Genomic DNA, 21,909 nt, shown 5'->3' with positions numbered 1-21,909 from the left:
TTCTTAACGAGATTTGTAAGATTGTTTCTTTTTAATCACCTGTTGAACTGTTCTGTATCTGCTGTACTAGTTTTAACCGGACTTTGAATACTTGTTTTAAATTTTTTCAGTTTACTTTGTTAGATGTTCTCTGTGTTTTTAGCATTGTACCTCGAAAATGTGTTGAAATAACATGAAAACGCTCGGTACCCCTTCTTTTATTTTTCCTGTGGCCTTAGCTGAAAATATTGCCACGCACTATTTAGTGACTTATAAGCACAAACCTTTATGTTTAACTTGAATATAAATATAAATATTTGTCAGGTATTAAAAGAGAATTATTAATTGATCTATTCATTCCAGAAAATCTTTGTCTCGTCCCCAGTTGCACATTGTACCGTACTATAACCAAAGTTTACCTATACTTGTTCCATTTATGTTGTCAATGATATTCAAAACTTCAGCTACCAACTCTTTCTGTATGATCTCAATAGTTTTATTTGCATCAATTACTTTCCAGGATTCATCTTGTAATAAATGATAATTCTCTTTAACTCTTGTCTGGAATTTGGCTTTTTCATACCGTTCTTCGCCATAATGACCACGTCTTTGGGCTTTTTGTATACTCAGATCCATGAAGAATACTATATCTAGCCTTGGAAGACCCACATCACTTTGTTTACACCAACTCAAACTCATACCCTCTTTTGCTGCAGAAAATGCATATCGATCAATTATTACTGAAGTACCACTAAACAATGCTGATTCAATTTTTGCAAGCAATTCTCATCTGTTAGCCGAGAATAAAAGATGTAAACAGTGATCTTCGTGTTCACCACTGTGTGCCAAGTAGCCGTCAATAATATCGCCAATCTTTGTGGTTCTATCTGGAAATGCAATATAAATTGCTGATATTCCAGCTGTATTCAAAGAATCGACCAACTTTTTTGCCTGTGTTGTTTTCCCCGTTTTGTCGCAACCTTCTAAAATTACGAACGCACTACGGCTAGGAATAATAACCTCGTTTGTGTGTGTTTCTCTTCCGTTCATATTATTTATTGTGGGCTAATCTTTTAATCATTTACAGTGCATATATATATATATATATATATATATATATATATATATATATATATATATATATATATATATATATATATATATATATATATATATGTATATATATATATATATATATATATATATATATATATATATATATATATTAAGAAAATGAATAAAACTCTGGTTGTAGTAAATAATGTATTGAGACAAGCTACATATATAATTGTATATATTCACTAATACATTAAATTATTTGTATCATTAAAGCTGAAAATAAAGCCTAATAATCATAATTTTTTTTCTGTTGTTTATCACCAACGACTACTTATTTGGCTGCTTCTAATATTTTCAGCTCTTTTTTTACATATTTATTGTAAATGATATATTAAAAGATAGTACAAACAATAAAATACAACAATTTAAACAGATAATCATAAATTCTAACAAATAGATTAGATTCTAGGGCTCCACCAACAATATCATCAACAACATTTAATGTTTCCTTTGTTAAAGACCGCAAAAATGTTGCTCGCTCACAAACGAACATATAATTTTTATATTTTTCGTGTGGAATAATTTTATCAAATGGTGTACTACTTGCTAACATGTTAAAATTTTCTATATTACACAAACCATTACATCCCAACTGGCGTATTTTATCTATTCGTTCTCTGTCTATAACAGTATCAGAATAGAGAAATTCGTCATAATTACAATCCCATTTATTAATTGATCTATTCATTCCAGAAAATCTTTGTCTCGTCCCCAGTTGCACATTGTACCGTACTATAACCAAAGTTTACCTATACTTGTTCCATTTATGTTGTCAATGATATTCAAAACTTCAGCTACCAACTCTTTCTGTATGATCTCAATAGTTTTATTTGCATCAATTACTTTCCAGGATTCATCTTGTAATAAATGATAATTCTCTTTAACTCTTGTCTGGAATTTGGCTTTTTCATACCGTTCTTCGCCATAATGACCACGTCTTTGGGCTTTTTGTATACTCAGATCCATGAAGAATACTATATCTAGCCTTGGAAGACCCACATCTTATATAATAATATTCTAACGGGAAACAATTTACACTTATAGTGACAGCATATTTGATCAGTGTTTTTTGGCTATTTTTATCTTCAACCACTTGAAGTGTTCTTCAAAAATACCAAATTTCAAAGGTAGCAGCAATCAGTTTTTTTTTTCTTTGTATTATTTTCAAATTCATTATTGTCACAAAAATGTAGAATGCTTTTCTTTTCTTAGAAGTTTTGCCTGGACATTGCCCTTTTCACGATTTGTAGGTCCAAATCTTCGTCGTTTGATCAGTATTGTGTTTCTACGAATAATTTGGTGTCATTTGAGTAAATTGTAGTTGTGGGCCCGTTTTTACACTATGTAGCACACCCAACACTAATATTATTATCTTATAATATTACTATATCCATTTTTTGTTTTTTCGTTATTAGTGGCGAGGATGATGAGCGTCGTCTTTTTTTAACAACATTTAAGGTGGTATGGTGATTTTTCCTCCAACTTGGATTTTCCCATGAAGTATCCAAGAACTTTGGCTTACATGAAGGTTTATTTGTGCAAATGTAATTTCTTACGGATTGGTGATCGTTTTCCCAAGAAAATTGTGGGTTTATTTGAATGGTGCAGATATTACCAAAGTATCCCAGTGACGTTGAACATATAGATTCCATTGCTTTTGGATCCAATTTAAAACCCATCAATGAATCCACTATTGAAATTAGGACCGTAAATTGTCCAGAAAAATATGGTCGGCTCTTGAAATAATTGAACCTATGCCAAATGGACAATTCCAAAAGTCTTTTGTTTGTTGATTTTTGTGATTCGGTTTGTAGATTACAAATTTCCTTAATTATGATAGGTTTGGACCATTCTAGGAATTTATTCTTCCGTGTACTCATATTATCTGGACACACGGAAGAAATATCCTCATTATTTTCTAGGCCCATGAAATTTCTATAAACAGCACCCAAATATTGAACAGCCTTAAAACGATCACCGGTCTCGAGAGACTTGTTAAAATTTTTCTTGTCATTTTCTGTGTTAGTGGCTTCTGGTATTTGATTAGACGCAGCTAATTGTAAATCCCAACATACTTGGGCCTTTAAAGCGAATAGAAAAACATTAAGAGCGTTGGTTAGAAATAAAATCTCATTACAAAGACACTGTTTGTACGCGTATAAATGAGAAAAAACACCATATAGAGAACCGACATCTCTTGGTGATATTAGTTCTATAGCTTTTGATTCTATAAAATAAAGTATAGAATTCATTCTTGAATTGTGTTTTCTGTTTACGTTTAATATATTAAAGAGATGAATTTCTCTAATGCACCATAAATAGAGACTAGAAATCTCTTCTTCCATTAAAGTGCTTATAATGATTTTTTCAGAGTATCCATATTTTCCCCGTGGAAAAGAATTGGGTTGAATGGCGATGATAGGTTTTGTTTGCTATTTTCTTGCAAAAAAACCAATTCATCTTTTTGTGTTATGTTTTTTTACGTCAAAAAAACATTCTTTTCAGGTTCTTTTATATTGATACCTTTCTGTTACTGGATCAGAACCAAAGAATGAACACCAACTGGGGTTTAAAACTGTACTGGGCCCAATTGTATCTCGGTCCATTATTTATATGCTTCATAGCTTAGAGGGGGGGGGGGGTGGGTGTAATCACATAGTATATATACCAGCTCAGGGGAGGTTTCAATTAGTTAGTTGTGTCTTGGGCTTGACTAGTTTAATCATCACCACCATTATCACTTATTACAAGATTTTGTCAAAATGAAAATGGTTCAAGTGCAATGTTCATACTGCACAAATAAATTTTACATATCTAAAAAAAGAAATAGATAATGATTTTGAAAATATCCCACTCCTTGGGGATACTACAGATTTGAAACCTGATAGTTTCTTGTCTTTTCCAGACAATGAAAATTATCTAAATGTTTCAGAGTCGAGGGGAGATGATTATTTTCAAGACTTGGAGGAATTCTTAAACCACGAACAAGGGGGTATCAACATCAAAACAGAAATTCTCCCAGTGAAGATTACTACAAACCAACCCAAAGACGAAGAAAACACAAACAAAGAAAAGAAGATTTTTGAAATGGAAGGGCGAGTGAAAACCCAATTTCCCCCAAATCCATACAAAGATGAAGAAAAGAGAATTTTTAAAGTGGAAGAAAAAGTGAAAAGGGAACTTCCATGGAATCTATACAAAGATGAAGAAGAGGGGAACACAGAAAAGAAGGTTTTTAAAGATGAGGAATTAGTGAAAAATTAACTTTCATGGAATCTATACAAGGATGAAGAAAAAAAGATTTTTAAAGTGGAAGAGCGAGTGAAAGAAGAATTTCCCTCGAATCCATACAAAGAGGAAGAAAAGGAGAACATCAAAAAAGAAATTCCCCCCCCTCCATGAAGATTACTACAAGCCAACCCAAAGACGAAGAAAACACAAACAAAGAAAAGAAGGTTTTTGAAATGGAAGGGCGAGTGAAAAACCAATTTCCCCCAAAACCATACAAAGATGAAGAAAAGAGGATTTTTAAAGTGGAAAAAAAAGTGAAAAGGGAACTTCCATGGAATCTATACAAAGATGAAGAAGAGGGGAACACAGAAAAGAAAATTTTTAAAGATGAGGAATTAGTGAAAAATTAACTTCCATGGAATCTATACAAAGATGAAGAAAAGGAGATTTTTAAAGTGGAAGAGCGAGTGAAAGAAGAATTTCCCTCGAATCCATACAAAGATGAAGAAAAGGAGAACATCAAAAAAGAAATTCCCCCCATGAAGATTACTACAAGCCAACACAAAGATGAAGAAAACACAAACAAAGAAAAGAAGATTTTTGAAATGGAAGAGCGAGTGAAAAACCAACTTCCCTCGAATCCATACAAAGATGAAGAAAAGGAGTACATCAAAACAGAAATTCCCCCCATGAAGATTACTACAAACCAACACAAAAAGGAAGAAAGCGTGAACATGGAAAAGAAAACCAAAATTCTCAACCTTAAAAGAAAAAAAAGAGAAACTGATGATGATACAGAAGACTCAATAGCTAGACGAGTTTCTCTAAAAAACCAAAAGAAGATATTTTTCGAACCTATTGCTAAAAGAACAAGGCTTCAAAAAAAACTAAACATTGTTATGTTTTCATCAAATGTCCATCCCCAAGGAAAACCAAAACGCCAATAGTGTAATTTATGATTACCCACCAAAGCACAATACAAAACATAATATAGATTGTATCATTTAAACTGCTATGTATATAAAATGTCAAAGATATGCTTTGCATATTAAATTTATAGCACTGATTACCAATATCTATCATTTTCCTTCGTGTCCAATTAAGCATTCTTTATATTCTCCACAAGTACTTTATATTGCTTTAATGTTTTATCAGTACTTTCCTTTTTATGAAATCAAAAACTATTTTGAAATATAAGTGGGCAACTATGAGTTTTATGGCTTTATTCCAAGCATCCTCGAGATGGGTAAAGTAATGGGCTGCTAAGAGAGAGATTCCTAATAATTGCACACTTTTACATCAACCATATATTGAAAATGAATGTGAAATAATAGCAGACATTCTCTGTTTCAAGAATTGTGATGAAAAAGATATATAAAGCAGAAAAAATCGTATCCAAGAACTGCTAAAATATAATAAAACAAGACACCAAGTGACAATAAACCACAACTTAGATATTTAAAATATTTTACCAATTACGAGAAAAGCACAAAAAAGGATTTATTTAATCGTTACTTATTCCCATTCTCTGAAGGAGAATGAGATGTCTGACATAACATTGATTACAATTCCAATTACTATACTGGATTTTTTTTTCTTAGATATTCAATTTTCTTAAATGTATATATTTCATTTGATTTTGTTCTAATTTATATATATTATTTTATAATATACAAGGTATATATATATATATATATATATATATATATATATATATATATATATATATATATATATATATATATATATATATATATATATATATTCTTTTGTTTTCAGTTATTGTTACGATGGACGAGGTACAGAATCCCATTAAAATTAATTTATTCAAAATAGTTAATAAATTTTTGTATGCTTTTAACAATAATATTTTACTTTGTGATGACATCACAAACGATAAATATATAATATTCTCTCTCGTATGACAGTTTTCACAGTTAAAATTGTATGTTGTTAAGATTTATTGCTACAATATAATTGTCATTTCAAGTACGATCCATTAAACTTGAAAGACTATATATTATTATAAAATAAATGATTCCAAATAACAAACACGACTAACTCAATGGATATATAATATGTAATTATTTTACCTGCTCTTGTGGATATACGATTACACTTTTTGTATAATATATATAACAATTCATTTTTTCAATTAATGATTATGATTAAAATTATCGATTAAAAGAATTTTTTTTTAAATTGTCATTTTGCTTGTTTACTTTCCAGTTTGGTGAAGAACCATTTTTGTAAATTGGCATTTTGCTTGTTTACATTCCAGTTTGGTGAAGAACCACTTTTTTGTAAATTGGCATTTTGTTTGTTTACATTCCAGTTTGGTGAAGAACCACTTTTTTGTAAATTGGCATTTTGCTTGTTTACATTCTAATTTGTTGAAGAACTATCCAAGATGAATAATAATTTTTTTTATTTATGTAGAGGCATTAGGTTTCATATTAATTGTAAACAATTATTTTTTTCATTCTTCACTAAATTTATATATAAAATTATCATGATATTAAAAAAATGGGATACAAAACATATTTTATACTATTTTTGCCAGTGGCTTTATTTCTTTTTTATGTCTATTTAGATTATACTATAAAGGTTTTTTATGATAGGAAACCCGAGGAGGAAAGAAAATCGGGGAAAATTCGTAGATGGGGCATTTAACATTTATTGTTGGTGTTCCTGATAATATAATGTAGTGTTAAATAAAAGAAAAGTTATACTATAACCTATAGTAAATTAATTTTTTTTTTAATAATCTTAGAGAATAAGAATGGGATAGAGTCAGAGCAGGACAAGAATTTTAACCTATAGTAAATTAAATTTATTTTATTTTAGTAATGTTAGAGAATAAGAATGGGATAGAGTCAGAGTAGGACAAGAATTTCTTACTATTGGTTAATAACATTATTTTTTTTTTATTTAAAAAATGACTACCATTGAAATTGAAAAATGTTTTATAAACTGTGAAACAGAAATCATGCTTCTAAAATTTATAAACAGGGGCGAAGTTGACACGATAAATTTAAATAATATAGATTTCAAATTAAGCCAGGATAAAGATTTACAATTTATTACTGATGTAAATAGATATTTCTTAAAAATAATGCACAAATCGGATAAAAATAAATATGATGGATGCCTACCAGTCCGGTGCATTTTGCCTAATTATGAAAGTAATAAATTTATTAGTCCCAAATATTTGATCAATTGCTTTATAAATATAATGGAACTTTTATTCCACGGGAATATAATTAAAGATTTACATATCTTTAGTCGAGATACAGATATCGTTTTACCCGCAACCCCCGAAAGAATGAAATCCATCATGGAAGATATGTTAAAGTCATCATCATCCACTATTGCTTCTTTGGGTATCAACAATGATAATACAGAAAATGAAGAAATGATTACTTTTCAGCAATTTTTACAGTGTTTTATGGGACATTTTCAATCAATCCAAAAAGTGCTAACCAAAAAGATGGAACATTTTAAAAATGATCCAAAATTCAAAAGATATGTAAACATAGCCGGGTGTTTGCGCCATTCGGCGCAAGAAGAAGGGGGGAATGATAAACAAGATTTAATGGCTGATTTCATTTCAAACGTGGAAGAGACAGCCAATTTTGTACATTCTTTTATAAAAATGCATAGAGATATTATCTTACAAAATTTGTTAAATAATGAAAGCAGTTTAAAAACAGTGTTAAATATAATGACTGAATTTCCAAATACAACAATTTATGACAATGACTATATTTCATTTACATTAATGTTCACCACGCTCGGTGAAATATTTAATATTGTTTTCATGTGTCTATTTACTAAAATATCCATGACTGCATCAATGATTGGTTTAATACACTACTCGACTGTTATTAAAGAATTAAATTTATTTGAGAAATTTCAAGATCATCTTCAAATGCCCATAATTTTAAGGCTTATGTATGCTTGTTATGAAACCGACTATAGTTTAATTTCTAATCTAATGACTGATGATAAGATGTTAGAAGCAGAAAATTATTTTCAAGAGGAATATAGAAATATATACAAGCAAATAACTAATAGTGAAAGAAATGGAATACTTTTAAAGGCAAATGACAATGATTATATTAATTTCAATGAAAATTTATCTTTTATTTACAACATAGCCACAAGATATGACTTTAATGATAAGAATTTTAATGAAGCTTTTATATTTTCTTTTAAATAAGTATAGGAAAAGATCATATGAATATTATCTTATAGCAGCTCTTGGTGTTTATTTAAATGGGTTGGTTTGGAGTATGGCCTTAGATAAAAAGAATAGAGAATTAAATGGAAGAGAATTTATTGCACCAATTCATCGTATTTTAACATATTTCTATATTTATATCAATAATCCAGAAATAAGTAAATTTATTATATCAACTAACAATAATATTATTGATTATAGAGTCCTAAATACATTTTTACAGAGTTTTAGTCATATTTATGCCACAGAATTAAAAGCCAGCGTTAAAGATATGGTTAATATCGCTAGTCGTTTGTTAGTAGATTGTAATCTATCCCCAGAATTCTAAAAATGGTTTACATATATATACTTATTTGGGATCCGTAGGTAAATAGGTAGTCCAAATTTTTCTAAGTTAATATGTCACCAAAAATTATTTTTATGTGTTAACCAAATGTGTATTTCAAGAGAAAATAAAAGTAAGTAAGAAAAAAGAAACTCGAAAATTACTTCTTTTTTATCACCCTATCCCAAGAATTCTAAAAAGGTGGAATGATTTTGATATATTTAAAATGTTTTATTATTTAAGCAAAATGGAATTATATTATTTTTCATACTATTCAGTCAGTCAGACAGTTAATTCCAATTGCTGGGTTTTTGCTGTTATTAACTTTTTAAAATCCCAAAATTTATATAATAATTAAAAATATATCTTATCTAAACCATTTTAGACTTCTAGTGATAAATTTTTGCGTTTTTACTTCGGCCGTTTCTCGTACTTAGAATTATTTTTGTAAACCATTTTAGACTTCTAGTGATAAATTTTTGCGTTTTGACTTCTCTTTTAAAGTGGTAAAAAAAATAAAGGACATTTCTCGTACTTAGAATTATTTTTGTAAACCATTTTAGACTTCTAGTGATAAATTTTTGCGTTTTTACTTCTCTTTTAGAGTGGCAAAAAAAGTAAATGCCGTTTCTCGTACTTAGAATTATTTTTGTAAACCATTTTAAACTTCTAGTGATAAATTTTACGTTTTTTACTTCGGCCGTTTCTCGTACATAGAATTATTTTTGTAAACCATTTTAAACTTCTAGTGATAAATTTTTGCATTTTGACTTCTTCTCTTTTAAAGAGGTAAAAAAATAAACCGGTCATATCTCGTACTTAGAATTATTTTTGTAAACCATTTTAGACTTCTAGTGATAAATTTTTGCGTTTTGCCTTCTTCTCTTTTAAAGTGGCAAAAAAAATAAAGGCCGTTTCTCATACTTAGAATTATTTTTGTAAACCATTTTAGACTTCTAGTGATAAATTTTTGCGTTTTTACTTCTCTTTTAAAGTGGCAAAAAAAAATAAAGGCTGTTTCTCGTACTTAGAATTATTTTTATAAATTATTTTAAACTTCTAGTGATAAATTTTTGCATTTTTACTTCGGCCGTTTCTCGTACTAGAATTACTTTTGTAAACCATTTTAGACTTCTTGTGATAAATTTTTGCGTTTTGACTTCTTCTCTTTTAAAGTGGTAAAAAAAAATAAAGGCCATTTCTCGTACTTAGAAATATTTTTTGTAAACCATTTTAAACTTCTAGTGATAAATTTTTGCGCTTTTACTTCGGCCGTTTCTCGTACTTAGAATCATTTTTGTAAACCATTTTAGACTTCTAGTGATAAATTTTTGCTTTGTAAACCATTTTAAACTTCTAGTGATAAATTTTTGCGTTTTTTCTTCGGCCGTTTCTCGTACTTAGAATTATTTTTGTAAACCATTTTAGACTTCTAGTGATAAATTTTTGCTTTGTGAATCATTTTAAACTTCTAGTGATAAATTTTTGCGTTTTTTACTTCGGCCGTTTCTCGTACTTAGAATTATTTTGTAAACCATTATAGACTTCTAGTGATAAATTTTTGCCTTTTTACTTCGGCCGTTTCTCGTACTTAGAATTATTTTTGTGAACCATTTTAAACTTCTAGTGATAAATTTTTGCGTTTTTTACTTCGGCCGTTTCTCGTACTTAGAATTATTTTTGTAAACCATTTTAGATTTCTAGTGATAAATTTTTGCGTTTTGACTTCTTCTCTTTTAAAGTGGTAAAAAAAAATAAAGGCCATTTCTCGTACTTAGAAATATTTTTGTAAACCATTTTAGACTTCTAGTGATAAAATCTTGCGTTTTGACTTCTTCTCTTTTAAAGTGGCAAAAAAAATAAAGGCCATTTCTCGTACTTAGAATTATTTCTGTAAACCATTTTAGACTTCTAGTGATAAATTTTTGCGTTTTTACTTCTCTTTTAGAGTGGCAAAAAAAGTAAATGCCGTTTCTCGTACTTAGAATTATTTTTGTAAACCATTTTAAACTTCTAGTGATAAATTTTACGTTTTTTACTTCGGCCGTTTCTCGTACATAGAATTATTTTTGTAAACCATTTTAAACTTCTAGTGATAAATTTTTGCATTTTGACTTCTTCTCTTTTAAAGTGGTAAAAAAATAAACCGGTCATATCTCGTACTTAGAATTATTTTTGTAAACCATTTTAGACTTCTAGTGATAAATTTTTGCGTTTTGACTTCTTCTTTTTTAAAGTGGCAAAAAAAATAAAGGCCGTTTCTCGTACTTAGAATTATTTTTGTAAACCATTTTAGACTTCTAGTGATAAATTTTTGCGTTTTTACTTCTCTTTTAAAGTGGCAAAAAAAAATAAAGGCCGTTTCTCGTACTTAGAATTATTTTTGTAAATTATTTTAAACTTCTGGTGATAAATTTTTGCGTTTTTACTTTGGCCGTTTCTCGTACTTAGAATTATTTTTGTAAACTATTTTAGACTTCGAGTGATAAATTTTTGCGTTTTTTACTTCGGCCGTTTCTCGTACTAGAATTATTTTTGTAAACCATTTTAGACTTCTTGTGATAAATTTTTGCGTTTTGACTTCTTCTCTTTTAAAGTGGTAAAAAAAAAATAAAGGCCATTTCTCGTACTTAGAAATATTTTTTGTAAACCATTTTAAACTTCTAGTGATAAATTTTTGCGCTTTTACTTCGGCCGTTTCTCGTACTTAGAATCATTTTTGTAAACCATTTTAGACTTCTAGTGATAAATTTTTGCTTTGTAAACCATTTTAAACTTCTAATGATAAATTTTTGCGTTTTTTCTTCGGCCGTTTCTCGTACTTAGAATTATTTTTGTAAACCATTTTAGACTTCTAGTGATAAATTTTTGCTTTGTGAATCATTTTAAACTTCTAGTGATAAATTTTTGCGTTTTTTACTTCGGCCGTTTCTCGTACTTAGAATTATTTTGTAAACCATTATAGACTTCTAGTGATAAATTTTTGCCTTTTTACTTCGGCCGTTTCTCGTACTTAGAATTATTTTTGTGAACCATTTTAAACTTTTAGTGATAAATTTTTGCGTTTTTTACTTCGGCCGTTTCTCGTACTTAGAATTATTTTTGTAAACCATTTTAGATTTCTAGTGATAAATTTTTGCGTTTTGACTTCTTCTTTTTTAAAGTGGCAAAAAAAAATAAAGGCCGTTTCTCGTACTTAGAATTATTTTTGTAAACCATTTTAGACTTCTAGTGATAAATTTATGCGTTTTTACTTCTTCTCTTTGAAAGTGACAATAAAATAAAGGCCGTTTCTCTTACTTAGAATTATTTTTGTAAAGCATTTTAGACTTCTAGTGATAAATTTTTGAGTTTTTACTTCGGCCGTTTCTCGTACTTAGAATTATTTTTGCAAACCATTTTAGACTTCTAGTGAAAAATTTTTGCGTTTTTACTTCGGCCGTTTCTCGTACTTAGAATTATTTTTGTAAACCATTTTAGAATTCTAGTGATAAATTTTTGCGCTTTTACTTCGGCCATTTCTAGTAATTAGAATTAATTTTGTAAACCATTTTAGACTTCTAGTGATAAATTTTTGTTTTGACTTCTTCTCTTTTAAAGTGGTAAAAAAAATAAAGGCTATTTCTCGTACTTAGAATTATTTTTGTAAACCATTTTAAACTTCTTGTGATAAATTTTTGCGTTTTTACCTCGGCCGTTTCTCGTACTTAGAATTATTTTTGTAAACCATTTTAGACATCTAGTGATAAATTTTTGCGTTTTGACTTGTCTATAAAATTCCATTTTGCTAAAATAATAAAATATTTTAAATATATCAAAATCTTTCAAGTTCAGCATTTATTTTGTTTATAAGTAAAATGTTATTATAAAAGATCAAACCTTTTTTCTTTACTAGGTGCCATATAATTTGGAATTTCACAATATTTACCAATAAAATTATTTGGACAAGCACATTCAAATGATCCGAGTCCACGAATATTATAATAATTATTTATTTTGGGAATAGGTTTGCCACCATTAAGACAAGCTGACACTATTGAGTTTTCCTTGATATACTTATATGCACATACACCAGAAGAACAAACGGGGATAGTTTTTACATTCTCAAAGTTTATTGGCATACAAGTTTTCACGCAATCTATATCTTCCTGGCAATGAATTATAGAACTATTACAGTTCACCATTTTTTTTTCTGACGTTGATAATGATTTTGGTAACTGAGTAAGAGGCATTCCATCAAAATAAACATTTAGACTTGAATTTTTATTTGAATATAAAAAAGCCTTTTTATCATTAACACCGATAAAAATTATATAAATATTAAATAATAATATTATGCCCCACAATAAAAAGGAGAATCTTAACTGTTTAAGCATTTATATTTTTTAAAATAGATACGGTTAATTTGATAATGCTTATTGATGTTACTGGATATGAAAACCATAACAATAATACTTTATGGAAAAAAAACGTCGGAACTTTAGAAATGTTTTTGAGATTCAACATCTCTCATAAACTAAAAATAGAACAAGATAATTATGATATTCTATTTAGAAAATATCCAGATATTAAATTTAATCTTATATATCAATCTTATTGGGCCAAAGATATAAACGGAATTCGCAATGAAAAGGATTTGGTGGGATTCTTTTTACAGATGCGTTTTACTTTGGGGATTGGATTTTATTGGCCAAAATTAAACTTTTATCCATCAACGCATACCCATTTTTCAGTTCCTATTTTAAAGGACGGAAAAATGTGGCAATTGCTGCTTAAAAAAATACTGGATTTCAGAGATGAAACTCCCGTTGATATAGATCAATGGAATAATTTTATTTCTAATCCCATTCGATGTTTATTTTGTAATGATTATCCACAAGATTTTTACCCTGAAAATTTTATTGTAAATCAAAATATTTTGTATACGAAAACATTTGTATGGGTTGATAAACGGAAATTACACAAGAGAAAAAAGAAACAAACGATAATAAGGTATAGTAAAAATAACAAAATATTAAATTGGCCCTTTTTAACAAAATATTGTGGAGTCATTAATGAAATGAATACTTTGGGTAACATGGCATTTTTTACCCCGGGTAAGATATTTACTGCCTTTTTTGATATCATCATTTCAAAGTTGTTAAAAATTCGGATTCATAATAATATTGTTGAAAATTTAAAAGATTATTATAAAAAAAAGGAAAAAAATCAACATTTAAAGCACTAGGCATAGGTGTTAATGATTTGATACAAATGCACCGAATCTGTAAACGAAAAAAAATTATGACATTATTTTAAGCTTTGATCAGAAAGTTATTATTGTCTCCAGAAAAACTATTAGTACTAGTCCTAGTATAACTACTACTACTACTACTAATAATAATAATAAAAATAATAATAATAATAATAATAATAATAATAATAATAATAATAATAATAATAATAATGATAATAATAATAATAATAAAACAACAAGATCATCCAAACATAAAAAACATCATCATCATCATCACCCACCACCAAATAAAAAACCTAAATTATTGTCTATCAATAACACTAGTCGTAGTAAGAATGATTGGTGCTTATCAGCAAATTAAAAAGAAAGCGCTTTAATAGGTGTCTTGACCAAAACTGGTAATGATTTAAATTCTGCACTAGATAATGAAGAAACCACAGAAACTATAATAAAATGGCTTCATTTCCCGAAATCCCCAGCTAATGATATTAATATTATAAGCAACCTATCACAAACCATAAAAAGAGGAGAAATTGACATTGCTATATCACAGATTAGTATTCTCAATAATGATTATGTAGTTTTAGATAATAATAAATATACAAATGAATTTGATGATTATAATGCAAGAGGAGATAATATTTCATTTGGGTGGGCGGGAAAAACTGACGAAAGAGAGAGTAATAATAATAATAATAATAATAATAATAATAATAATAATAATAATAATAATAATAATAATAATAATAATAATAATAATGCGTTTATAATCAACAATAATAATCTTGATGTGCATAGAATTGGGAGATTTACAAGAAACGCCCCTAGAAATTCCTTTTGCAATATTTGCGGAATAGCTTGTTCACTTCAAAAAGTTTTAACTAAAGATTCTAAAACGAAAGAACCTAAATATATAACTAATAGTGAAATAGGTTTCATTGATCTGATAACTACATCAGACACCCCCAAAAACTGTGGATTGATACAGGAATGTGTTATTGATACAGTAATATCAACATATAGTTTAACAGTTGGAGAAAATATGCATAAATTATTACTAAAGCTTTTTCCTGATTGTCAAAAAGTTGATAATCCAGAATATTTGGAAGAATTAGATGAAAACTATCAATACATTTGTGCCAACCAAGTGTTATATAAGTTTTTTAGGAAAACACCAGAAAATTTATCACACCAACAACTAATGTACATAACATCTCAGTTTGGTGTATTTAATTACTTTCGAATGGTGCAATATGCATTAAAAATAGAAGTTCCTTTTATAGAACTTATAGATCAATCAAAAAATGTATTTTGGGAGTGTACCAGTTTTGAAGGTACGTTATTCAAATTACACAGAGATGGACTTTTTTATTCGTCAACTGAATTTCTATATTTACAGCAAGATATTATTGATGATGAACAGTTAGTGGGTTCTTTGGGGTGTACAACAAATTTATGGGTTGGAGAAAAGGGGAGAAAAAATTGAAAATATATTTGGTCCCCCTATTAGAATAACACCCCACGCTAATAAATGCCATTTACCTCGCACTGGCCACGCAGCATTTTCAGCCAAGAATTTTGTAGGGACCTTGAGAAATTCCTTATCAATAGGCCAATTACACCAAAAGAATTTAACTGTAGCTTTTCAAAATACAAAATCATATCCTTCGGAAATTATTGATATTGCAGGATGTTACCCCAAAATATTAGTTGCATCTGGATTTAATAATCAAGAAGATGGGATTGTTATTAGGAAAGGGGTAATAGAATCTGGAATGTTTTCAGCAACATTCTATGAAACTGCTGCTGTTAAGATGAATTAAAATTATAAAGCTTCTGACGAAAACCCATTCCCAATAGAATTTATACCTATGATTACAAAAGGTACAATACTAAGAAAGGGGCTTCAAGTTGGTATATTCAAACTGAAAAATACTTGTAATCATATTAATAGCAACCTAAAACTTTCAATTGAACTTTTTTCCAATGAACTAAAAGTAATAGAAATCACCACTGAGGGGGGGATGGGGATGCCTAGAATGTCCGATATCTTTGTAGGTAAATTTGAAAATGTTGTAATAAATAATAATAATATAGGCAAAGACTGGATTTTATCGGTGATTTGGGAAGGACGGGGTAATATTATGGACGTGGATGACCCAACAAATGATTATTTCCACAATTTGGTATGTTCATCAAAAGAAAGAGCCAAACTTCGAAGGTCTTTGGCTTTTCAATCTCAAAACCCAAACTATCAGAAATATCGTTGCGAAATGATTCGCTGCGATAACATAGATATATCTTAGTATATGAAGTTATATCTGACATATGCGAGTTTATTCACACCATCTATAGGTGATAAAGTACAAACAACAACTTCAAATAAGGGTGTTCTCTCTAAAATTATTTCAGATGAAAATATGCCGTTTGTAATAATCAATCCTAAAAACAAGGAAAAAAAAAAAACACACAATAATGCCAGATCTTATCATTAATCCTCAATACCTGAAGAGAAAAACCCTAGATAATATATTCAATACTGGTGAGATATTAAAGAAAGAACACGAAAACAAAACGTCGATTCCATATATGAACAACTGCTTTGAATTTAATATAGAAGATTCTAAATATTATTTGGAGTTGGGAGATTTATATGCTAGTGAAATACTAATAAATCCTATAACAGGACTTCCTTATTTGACTGCCGTAGAAGATGATACTAGGGGCGTTGATTATCCCTATCATGAACATTTTAATGTAGATGACGGATTTACATACACTAGAAAATTAGAAGATTATGATCATACTAATAGGCTATGTTATAAAACTACTAAAGCCACCATCTATAAAACGCAATATTTTCTTGTTCATAACCATAAATCATCTCTCATGATGCAATGTTCTCATCCAGATGATATCATAAGAACAAAATTTTCTGGTACACCGGTGAAAGGAAAACGAGGAGGGTTTGCAACAGGCCCACAAGAACAAATGACAATTGTAGGCCTTGGAGCTGAACGCCTTAATTACGAAATTTCCCAATTTATATCTGATTTTTTGGACTTTCCAATCCAACCCACAAAAGACGAAAAAACAGAAATGAGCGATGAGACTATCCAAGGTTCAAAAACACTACAAAGGGTTTTTGATGAATTCAATCAATACGAAAATATTGATTTATCATTAAAAATATCAAAATTAACTCGTATGAAGAAAAAATCGGAAAAACTTATCAGTTAAAGGAATTTCTTTTTTAATTTTTCAGTTATTACAATGAAATCCTAATAATAATAAAAAAAAATTATTCATATTATTATCAAATATTTTTTACTGATGGTAATAATGATAATTACCAAAAGATTCTATTTTCGAATTTCTCGCCATCTTTGTCTGCTTTATATATTGGTTTGACACGAATAAAAGCCTTTCTACACCCGCCAATTTTATCTTCATCGCTTTCACATGGAAATAAAGCAAATCTATCATCTTCTGCTCCTCTAATTATCCTTTCATCGTGATTATAACATTTTATATAAACAGTTAATGTGTGAGTTTTAAAATCATATGTTGGACGATTATATGGACATGCGGTACATGGCTGTTTTATATCATTAAGTATATTCTTAAAGTATATTCCAGTTTCTAAGTTGTATCCGGGTGCAGCTGAAAATGGAGGTAATGCTGCCAAACACGGATCCCTATAGCATGTAGTTTTGCTTAAATTCTTATTAAAAATAAACCCACGGGCTTTATCACACCGACATCCACATCTATCTTGAAATTCTGTGGAGTGAAAATCCGACGGTTTATATTTTTGGGGTATTTCCTTTGGAGAAATAATATTATTATCAAAGGTAAATTTACCATTTTTATCCTCTCTTTGGCAAGGATTAAATTCATTGCGCTCAGCATCATATATACCAGGAACCTTTGAGTAACACTTCCATTTATCATGCATAGAAGAATATTTCCAATATCCCCATATTTCGTTGCATTCGACACCTGTGTTAATTGGTGGTTTTTTATATACACAATAAGATTCGCCCGATAATAATTGCATTCCATTAGCAGCAATATATGAATGAAGATTATCATCTGGGATATGAATTAATTTCATACCGTTTGAATCTATCCCACAAACCCTTCTACTCATTTTTTGACATATATTTGGATTATTTCTATCTTCGGGCGAAACAAATAATGCTGTCTCTGTACATAATGATGACTTTTTAATATTATTATTATCGTCATTGGATATAAATTGCTGATAAATAATATCATCCCCTTCCCCTTTCTCTTGCTTACTGATTTGATTCTTAATCCAATAATTAATATTAGTATATTTTTCGTCCCAACGATCATCTCCGCCAAGCAAGTGTATATAGTTTAATAGTAAATGCCGATAATATACATATTTTATAATTTTCCAAAGGAAATAAATTAATGTTATTATTAGGGGAGTTAGATGAATAATACATAATTTAATTTTTTGGATATAAAATAATTTCAATATGAAACCAGAATAAAGAGCGAGAAACTTATCCCTCTATCTCCAATTAACTTTTACATAAAATTATATAACCATACAACGAAAATGAAAGCATAATAACACCATTAATGATTTATTACTTGATATAGAGGGGGGTTCTTATACTCTATATGTTTATACATAAAGCATATAAATATAACTATCAAATATATCAAATTAGGTAAATATAAATATAAAATGATAGATATAAATAATATTATATCAACAAAGAAATTTATATTTCTTGATTGTAAATTTACATTTTTGCTTAAAATTAATCTTGGTATGTATATATAAGTTGTTCTTCGTTATCTTTATTTTCTGAAATTATTATTTTCTTATCATTTTCATTGTCGCTGATATTTGTATTATTTTCCATTTTGAAGCTCTCCTCTATAATTTTTGAGCTATATTGGGGATCGTTAAAATTCCATTTAACAAAATTATTATCATTATTATCATTGTGGTTTTCTACTGCCCGTTCCATTTTTTAAATTCTGGATAAATAGGTAGCAATATAAAAAAAATAAGTTTCAAAGATGACTATATATATATATATATATATATATATATATATATATATATATATATATATATATATATATATATATATATATATACAATATATATATATATATATATATATATATATATATATATATATATATATATATATATATATATATATATATATATATATATATATATATATATATATATATATATATATATATATATATATATATATATATATATATATATATATATATATATATATATATAGCCAATGTACCAGTCTTTAAATTCACCAGTCCATTAGTTAGTTAGTTGGTCGGTTGGTTGGTTGGCGAGTCTCATTTATAATTGGTGGTAGGGTAAACAATTTTCAAAAAAAAAAAATAACAAATAGGGCAAAATAACGAAAATCTAGATCGGTGTAATAAAATAAAAAGGTCAATCTATTGAAATAGACGAAGGAGAAGACATTGGTCCATTAGAACACGAAAATGTGGAATTGTTAAACAAAAGTAATGGTTTCTGTTTATTGGATAACCTTTTAGGTGTAGCAATAAATCTTATACACCATGCCATTCTAAGCATGAAAACTATTATAAAAGATTTTATAACGTACTTTGATGGATAGAAGTCCAGACCATGATTATACCGGTAAAATTCCACCCAACAATAATATTATCATTATTATCATTTTGGTTTTCCACTACCCCTTTCCATTTTTTAAATGCCAGACAAATAAATATTAACATATAAGATTTTTAAAAAATATGTAACCAATTATATAAACTCTGCTGTTTGTAATGGTTGTCGTTGTAAAAACGTATAATATATTTTGTAAGTTTAACAACTATATCATTATTTTTTTGTTTTTTTTTTTTAATTTGTTTATCCTTGTCCACATTACAGTTACAGAACGTTTTATAAAGTAGAAGTTTATAATTTGAGATATATACAACAAAACCTGACTGGATTCTGTGGAGACCCCGCTTAGCATACCAAGTTGTTTTCAATAATATTAATAAATCTGATCATACTATGTGTGTGATTCAAATTCTATACCAACTCTAACTTAATATGCCACAAAAAAAAATATTTCTATGTCTGTCTGACAAGCAGATATATATTTTAGGTGGGAGAAAAGTAAAAAAAAAAAAAACACGAAAATTACCCAGTTTCACCAAAAATTGAAAATAAATTTGATCAAAACAACAACAACAACAACAACAACAAATAAAATGCCAAATAATTCCAAAACCGGAAATTCCAAACCAACTTAAAGTTACTTATTTAAAAAAAAAAAAAACACGAGGATGTATGTACTGTTGATATAAAAAATGGAACAAGTAAATATTACACAAGTATAACTCCTATTTTGCTTGAAATTTAATTTAATTTCTTATATATCCGATAATTTAATGAAGATGTCTGTCTTTTTTAATTGTATTTTGTATGTGCATTTTACGGTAAAATTTATCATTTATTGATAATTTATTCTAATGGCGTTTTTTTTCTAAATGACATTATAAAATGAATATTTACTCTTTATAATTTTTGGGGTTTAAAATGTCTTTTATTTCTTTGTTCTAGAAATAATGTAAATTAAAAATACACAATCACCCTTTCGTGGGTTTAGCATATTAAATGTGGTGCACAAAAAAAAATATATATTATTCAACAACAACTAAAATACAATGGAAAATGGTTCTATTCAAACTCGAACTATTCTTAATCCAAAAAATTTAATTAAAGTTACTACCAATGAATATATTATAGATGGTTTAGACCAGGGAGATGTTGAATTAAAAGATTCAAATATTGACAATAAAACAAACACGCAGACAAATGAAACTAGTACTGATGTAATAGATAAAATCACAAAATAACGAAAAAAGGTGTGGGGAGATGTTGAATCAAACGATTCGGATGTAGATAATAAAACAGACACGCGGACAAATGAAACTAGTACTGATGTAATAGATAAAATCACAAAAAAACCAAAAGGGGATGGGGGAGATGTTGAATCAAACGATTCGAATGTAGATAATAAAACAAACACACGGACAAATGAAACTAGTACTGATGTAATAGATAAAATCACAAAAAAACGAAAAGGGGATAGGGGAGATGTTGAATCAAACGATTTGGATGTAGATAATAAAACAAACATACGGACAAATGAAACTAGTACTGATGTAATAGATAAAATCATAAAAAAAAATAATACCAAGCAGAAAAATATAAGATTAAATAAGAATATTTATGGAAAAATATTTTCACTATTACAAGATATTGAAGATTGTTGTAAGAATGATTACATAGAATTCTCAAACCAGTTATATTATTTACGCTGTAATTTAAAACACAGAAAAACCGGACCAATGATATGTGGTTTACCACCACCACCACTTAAAAGTCAAATGGTATTAGATATTTTTGATGAGGTTTTATAATTTTTCAAAGATTGGAATAATTCTATAATCTTAGATAAAAAAAATATTAAAACCAACCAAATATTACAAAGTTTGATGGCAAAATTTAAGGATTTCATTGATAGGGCTACAATGAGTATTAAAGACTCAAACTCTTTGTATCTAATACTTCGTCTGTATTTTTATACATATTCGTATTATGAATTTTTTACTGTAACAGGAGACACTTCAATAGATATTAATTCTACTGATAGTATACCTATTGCAAATTGGAATAAGATTTTTGATTTTTCTGCAATTTCA

The 21,909-nt window shown here is 28.3% G+C and overlaps 1 pseudogene; it reads right to left on the bottom strand.

Annotated features, from left to right (window-relative positions):
- Nucleotides 1-381: 381 nt before the first annotated feature.
- Nucleotides 382-1,029, bottom strand: LOC137619805 (thymidylate kinase pseudogene; annotated as a pseudogene).
- Between the last annotated feature and the right edge of the window lie 20,880 nt (nt 1,030-21,909).

This window comes from Palaemon carinicauda, chromosome 2 (assembly GCF_036898095.1).
Source record: "Palaemon carinicauda isolate YSFRI2023 chromosome 2, ASM3689809v2, whole genome shotgun sequence".
Lineage (NCBI taxonomy): Eukaryota > Metazoa > Arthropoda > Malacostraca > Decapoda > Palaemonidae > Palaemon > Palaemon carinicauda.
This window is presented reverse-complemented; position numbering and strand designations above follow the sequence as displayed.